The following is a 6,667-nucleotide window of genomic DNA, read 5'->3' on the forward strand; positions in this document are numbered from 1 at the left end:
AATTCATCTCATTCTGCGTCTTCCTCTCTTGTGCTTTCCTTCCACCCTTCAAAGCATGATGCCCTTCTCCAAGGACTGGTCAATAAGCCAGGATGTATGTGAGAGTTTCAAAATCCGTGCCTCCAGAGAGCATCCTGATTTCACCTTCTCCAGGACTGAGCTGTTTGTTCCCTTGTTAGTCTACAATATGTTCAACACTCTTCTCCAGAACCAGAACTCAAAGGCATTGATCCTTTTTCTATCATCCTTAGTTATTGCCTAGCTCTTGGATGCATAACAAGTAATTGTGGAGACACACCTGTTTCAGGCACACCTTAGTCTGCAGACTGACAGCATTGCTCTTTAGTACTCTAGAGAGGTCCCTAACAGCAGACTTTCCCAATGCAATCTGTCTTTTATTTCTTGATTGTTGGTGCCAAGTGCTAAGTTGACTTTGGAACCAAGCAAGCTGAAGTTATCAACAATTTCAATCTCTTCTCCATCCACCATGATGCTGACATTTGGCCCAGTGGTGAAAATCTTTGTTTTCTTGATGTTGAGCTTCAATCCACATTGAAGACTACATTCCTTGACCTTCTGAAGCAAAAGCCTCATGTCCTTTTCAGTTTCAGCAAGCAAGGTTGTGTCATCTGCATAACGCAGGTTGTTATTGAGTCTTCCTCCAATCCTGATGCCACATTCCTCCTCATAGAGCCCAGCCTCCCAAATGATCTGTTCTGCATATAGATTGAAAAGGTATGGAGATAGGATGCATTCCTGATGCACACCTTTTCTGATCCTGAACCCTTTTCTGTTCTGACTACTGCTTCCTGATCCAAGTATAGGTTTTGCATGAGCACAATTAAGTGCTCTGAGATCCCCACTCTTCTCAAAGTTAGTCACATTTTGTTGGGATCCACACAGTCAAATGCCTTTGCATAGTCAATGAAACACAGATAGACATTATTCTGATACTCTCTGCTTCTGGCCAAGATCCATCTAACATTGGCTATGATATCCATAATGGCATGGCCTCTTCTATACTCAGCCTGCACATCTGGCAGTTCTCTCCTAATGTACTGTCCCTGTCAAACTTTTAAAAAAATCTATTTTTGGGGGGTGAAAATTTACAAATCATGTTAGGTCATTCAATCAGTCATACATATTTTGTTTTATCACCTTAATGACAGTTAATGTAATGAAATATCATTTCATCAAACCCTCATTGCATACTGGCTTTCCCTTCACTCAGTCCAGAATTTGGGATTTCCCAGATGGCTGGTGCCTCTCATTTAAAGCAGCTGTGATCTGGAAATTGGGTCTCTTCTATCTACAACTCTTTGGTCTCTTGGGTATCCTATTTAAAACAGCTGTGACTCAGAAGTCAAGCCTTTCCCAAACACAGCTTTTTGGTAGCTAGGGCCATTAATTTAAGCAACTACAACCCAGAAGTTGAGCCTTTTCCATCAACAGCCCTTTGATGGCTGAGCCTCTTTTTAAAGCAGGTATGACTTGGAATCTTGGCCTTTAGAATCAAGAGACCTTTTCCCCTTGGGCCTATTTTTTAAAGAGCTGCAACCCAGAAGCCTGGCCTTTTCCATCAACAACCCTTTGTTAGCTGGAGTCTCTTATTACATCAGTGGTGAAATAGAAGTAATGGAAATTCACATCAACAGCCCTTTGGAGGTCAGGGAAGTAACAGCCTTTAGTCTTATCCCCCCACCTTTAAAAAATTTTTTTATACTGGTTTATTTACAAAGTTGGTATACATTGTTTATCACACTGGATCTTTTCCTTTTCCTTTACCCATCCCTCCCTCTACCCACCAAATTGTGTAACCCTAGGATTAGGCTTCTCCTTGCCCCCTTGGATCCTTATACTCGTTCTATAATAATGATCTTACATAGTATTTGTATTTATGAGATTGAGTTATTTCACTTAGCATAATGCTCTCCACTCCCTCCCATGTTAGGTAGTAATTTACAAAATCATTGCTCCTGCATGCTGCATAGTATTCCATTGTGTGAATGTACCATAGTGTCTCAATCCATTTCATTGTGATTGGGCATTTGGGCTGTTTCCTTGTTTTTGTGGTGGTGAATACCACTGCTATGAACATTGGTGTACAAGTTTCTGTTTGTGCCTCAGATCTCATTTTCTCAGGGTATATTCCAAGCAGTGGAATAGCTGGGTCATATGGAATTTCTATGTTCAGATTTTGAGGAAACGCCAAACTGCCTTCCAGAGTGGTTGTACCATTTTACAATCTCACCAACAAGGTATAAATGTTCCTATCTCTCTACATCCTCTCCAACATTTATTACTTGTTGCCCTACTAAACTTTGTCACTGGTGCTGGGGTAAGATGGTATCTCATTGTGGTTTTTATTTATATTTATCTTATTGCCAGTAATTTTGAGCATTTCTTCAAGTGTCTGTTGGACATCCAAATGGGGCCTCTTAACTAAAGTATCTGTGACACTGAAGTCCGACATTGTTTATCAACAGACCTTTGGTGGCTGTGGCCTCTTATTTAAAGCAGCAGTGACCCAGAAGTTGGCCCATTTCCATCCACTGCCCATTGTTAGCCAGAGTCTCTTATTTGTAGCAGTTGTGACCTAGAAGTTAGACTTTTTCCATCAATAGTTCTTTGGTGGTTATGGCCTTTGTTTAAAGGAGCTACACCTGGAAAGTCCAGCCTTTTCCACACATAGCTTTTTGGTGAATGCAGCCTCTTATTTAAATAAACTATGACCCTGAAATTGGACCTTTTCCATCATCAGCACTTTGGTCTCTGGGACTTTTTATTTAAAGGAGCTTTGACTCAGAGGTTGTGACTTTTTCATGAACAACCTTTTGGTGTCAGCGTGTCAGGCTCTTATTTAAAGTTACTGTGGCGTGGAAGTCAGGACTCCTCTATCAACAGCTCTTTGATGATTGGAGCCTCTTATTCAAAGCTGATCAGACCCAGAAGTTTGATCTTTCCTGTGATGTCTGAGGCCTCTTATTTAGACAGTTGTGTCCTAAAATTTGGGCTTTTTCCATCACCAGCCCTTTGATGGCTGGTGCCTCTTATTTTTTTTTTCCCCTCTTAGCTGTTTCTTTGCAATGTCTAACCCTCTCAATTTTGTACAAGGACACAGGGAATAGAAGGGTGGCTTCAAGGTTGGTCCTTGCACTAAGGCACCTGGGAGAGGGAGACATATACAGCATAGGGGGCAGGGAGGAGAGGGTGGAGAGAGACAGAAAAGAGAACGGGGGGCAAACAGAGACTAGGAAGTATCCGAACAGGAAGCTGTGGCTTTCGGGAATCCAGATGGAACCACATAAAGGAAGCGGTGTGTGCTGTGTGGGCCCCCCTCCCGGTCACAGGAGCCACGGGTGCTCTCAGCTACCAGCAGGAGGTGTCTGAACTGCAGAGACTCGAGCTGGCTCAGTCCATAGGGGCCTCACCTGACCCTCTCCAGATGGCGGAAGCTCTGCACCGTTTTCTCCATGGCCTCATCCATGGAGACCACAGGGCGGTAGCCCAGCAGCCTTTTGGCCCTCTCGCAGCTGTAGTAGTGGTAGGTGCCAGCCAGTGCGATGCGCATAGGGGTGAAAGTGGGCCACAGCACGAGCACCGGCCGCAGCAGCATCACCAGCAGCGCCACCAGCAGCGCCAGGTAGTATGCCAACCAGTAGGGGACATGGTATTTAGGGGCCTCATAGTTGAGGCCTGTGAGGACGTGGGACAAAAACGTCCAGAAAGGGATGGGCTCATCGTTGGTGATGTGGAAGGCCTTTCCACACACGGCCAAGTCTTGGGAGAGGCACTCTGCGGCCAGGATGTGGCCATGGACCACGTTCTCCACAAAAGTGAAGTCCACCAAGTTCTTCCCATCTCCAGTCATAAACTTCATCTTGTCCTTTCTGGCAGCCTCAATGAGGATGGGGACCAACTGGGGGTCCCTGGGGCCGAAAATGCCATGAGGCCGGATGGCTGCCGTTAGGAAGCTGCTCTCTGGATCATTGGCCCGAAGGACGGCCTGCTCCTGTAAGATCTTGGTCTCTGTGTAATAGTCAATGGGCTTCACGGCATAAGGCAGGTCCTCTGTTCCATTCTCTTGATGTCGACACCCTCAAAGACGACACTGGCACTGCTGGTTAAAATGAGCTTCTGAACCCCAGCCTCTTTGCAAGTGTCAATGACATTCTTGGTGCCAAGGTAATTCACTCTATAAAAGAGTTCCTTGTTGTCACTGGATGGTGGGGGTGATGCACAGTGAAAAACTGTGCTCACACCTTGCAGGGCTGGGTACAGATCCTGGCGGCTGCAGAGGTCTCCCAAGAAGAACTGCACCTGGGGATTCTCAAAGCCTTGCCGGATATCAAAGACGTTCACACTATAGCCTCTTGCCAGCAACTGCTCCACCATGTACTGTCCGAGAAATCCCGAGCCTCCAATCACAGTACACCTCTTGGCTTTGGGGATGCCATCTGTCACTTGGGTCCGCACTGCCTGGTCTCTCATTTCCTCACGGCGTGTATCTCGTTCCATTTCACTCCGTGGGCGCCCGCAGCCTTCTCAAGTCGCCCTATGCCAGCACCCAAAGTAACTCAACACGGTCCCTTCCTCTTGCCCCCATGGTCAGCATCTATTTTTTTTTCATACTGAAATTTTAATGAAAGTCTAAAGAGAACTTGGATTTCCATTCATTCATTGTTGCATATTTTCCTCCCTGCTCGCCCCCCCATTTCCTTTTTTCTTAGAAAAAAATTTTTTCATTGTTATACAGTCCCCCTACCCCTGCCCACTTTATTATGCAGCTCTTATTCTGGACTCATGCCAATAATACCTAATCACATATTCCTTTTGTACAGTTCTCTCTCTCATTTGTCTCAATGCCTTGTACATTATTTATTCCCTCTTTTCTTAGTTTCCCCCAACCCCCATGTCAGTCGTGTTTTATAATATGGCATTATGCAGTATTTGTATTTTTGTGACTGAGATATTTCACTCAGCATAATGTCTTCCAGGGTCACCGATTTTATATAATATTTAATGAGTTCTTGGTTTTTCAGTGCTGAATAAGGTGTGAATTGTGTGACTATACTACAGCTTCTCTATCCATTCGTTAGTTGATGGGCACTTGGGTTGTTTCTAACTCTTTGCTATTGTGAACAAAGCAGCAATAAACATGGGTGTGCATATATCTGCTTCGGTGGCCGTTCTGGTTTATTTAGGGTATAGTCCCAGTAATGGAAGTGCTGGGTCAAATGGTATTTCTACTTCCAACTTTTTTGAGAAAGTGCCATATTGCTTTCCATAGTGGTTGCACCGTTTTACACTCCCACCAGTGAATAAGGGTTCCAGTTCCTCCACAACCTCACCAGCATTTGTTGTTTGCTGCTCTGTTGAATTTTGCTATTCTTACTGGGGTGAGATGATATCTCATAGTTGTTTTTATTTACATCTCTGTTATAGCTAGGGATTTTGAACATTTCTTCATGTGTTTGTTCGCCATCTGAATGTCTTCTTTGTTTAACTGTATGTTCATATCCTGTGTCCATTTTTCAATTGGATTATTTACCTTTATCTTGTTGTGGTGCTTGAATATTCTATAAATTCTAGATATAATCCCTTATCAGACATGTCTGATAAGTTTTCCCCAGTCTGTGTCTTTCCTTTTTACTGTGTTGGAGAAGTTTTTGGATATGCATAGGGATTTGATTCTTAGAGGGTCCAATTCATCTATTTTATCCTCTCCTGGTGGTAGGTTTTTCAGGATGCTTGGAAAACTGTTTATATTGTGGATTATGGCTTCTAGGGTTCTTCCAAGCTTTCCTCTAATGAAGTTTATAGTAATTGTTTTTAGTCCTAGGTCCTTGGTCCACTTTTAGTTGGTTTTTTTGTATGGTGTGAAGTGTGAGTCTTGTTTGAGTTTTCTGCAGATGGTTTTTCAATTTTGCCAGCACCATTTGTTAAAAAGGCTTCCATTTCCCCACTTAACTGATTTCAACTCCTTGTCAAAAATCAGTTGACTATAGGTAGATGGGCTGACTTCTGGGTTCTCAATTCTGTTCCATTGATCTATGTGTCTCACTGTACCAGCACCATGCTGTCTTGACCACCAAGGCAGTGCAGTAGGATTTGACATCAGGGAGTGAGAGGCCTTTTACCTTGTTTCTCTTTTTAAGGAGTGTTTTGCTTATTTGTGGTCTCTATCCATTCCAAATGAAATTGGAGATTGCCTTTTCCATCTCGTTGAAGAATGTGGTTAGTATTTGTATTGAGGTGGATTGAATGTGTAGATTGTCTTTGACAAGATTGTCATTTTCACAATATTGAGTCTTCCTATCCATAAGCAAGGTATATCCTTCCATTTCTACAGGTCTTTTTTTTTTTTTGTTCCTTGTATTAATGTTTTGTAGTTTTATTTGAATAGATTCTTTGTGTTTCTAGTTAGATTTGCTCCCAAGTATTTAATCTTGTGATTAGCTATTGTGATGGGTATTGTTGTTTTTTAAAATATTTTTTATTGGGAAAAACATATTGGGGGTACAAGGAGGTGAGGGTTGGGGGCAGAAGGGTGAAGATGGGCCAGTATGCAGTTGCAGAGCTGCACAGTTTGGTCGGTGGAGGGAGCAGGTGAAGGAAATGATGAGGGTCCAGTGGGGACCAGATGCTACAGAGGAATGACAAGCAT

General features: G+C 43.3%; 1 pseudogene; it reads right to left on the bottom strand.

Moving 5' to 3' along the window:
• Positions 1-3,427: 3,427 nt before the first annotated feature.
• Positions 3,428-4,518, bottom strand: LOC102854424 (annotated as a pseudogene).
• Positions 4,519-6,667: the final 2,149 nt, after the last annotated feature.

The sequence above is a fragment of the Elephantulus edwardii genome, unplaced genomic scaffold (assembly GCF_000299155.1).
Source record: "Elephantulus edwardii isolate Elephantulus edwardi_28Jun2011 unplaced genomic scaffold, EleEdw1.0 scaffold00611, whole genome shotgun sequence".
Taxonomy (NCBI): domain Eukaryota; kingdom Metazoa; phylum Chordata; class Mammalia; order Macroscelidea; family Macroscelididae; genus Elephantulus; species Elephantulus edwardii.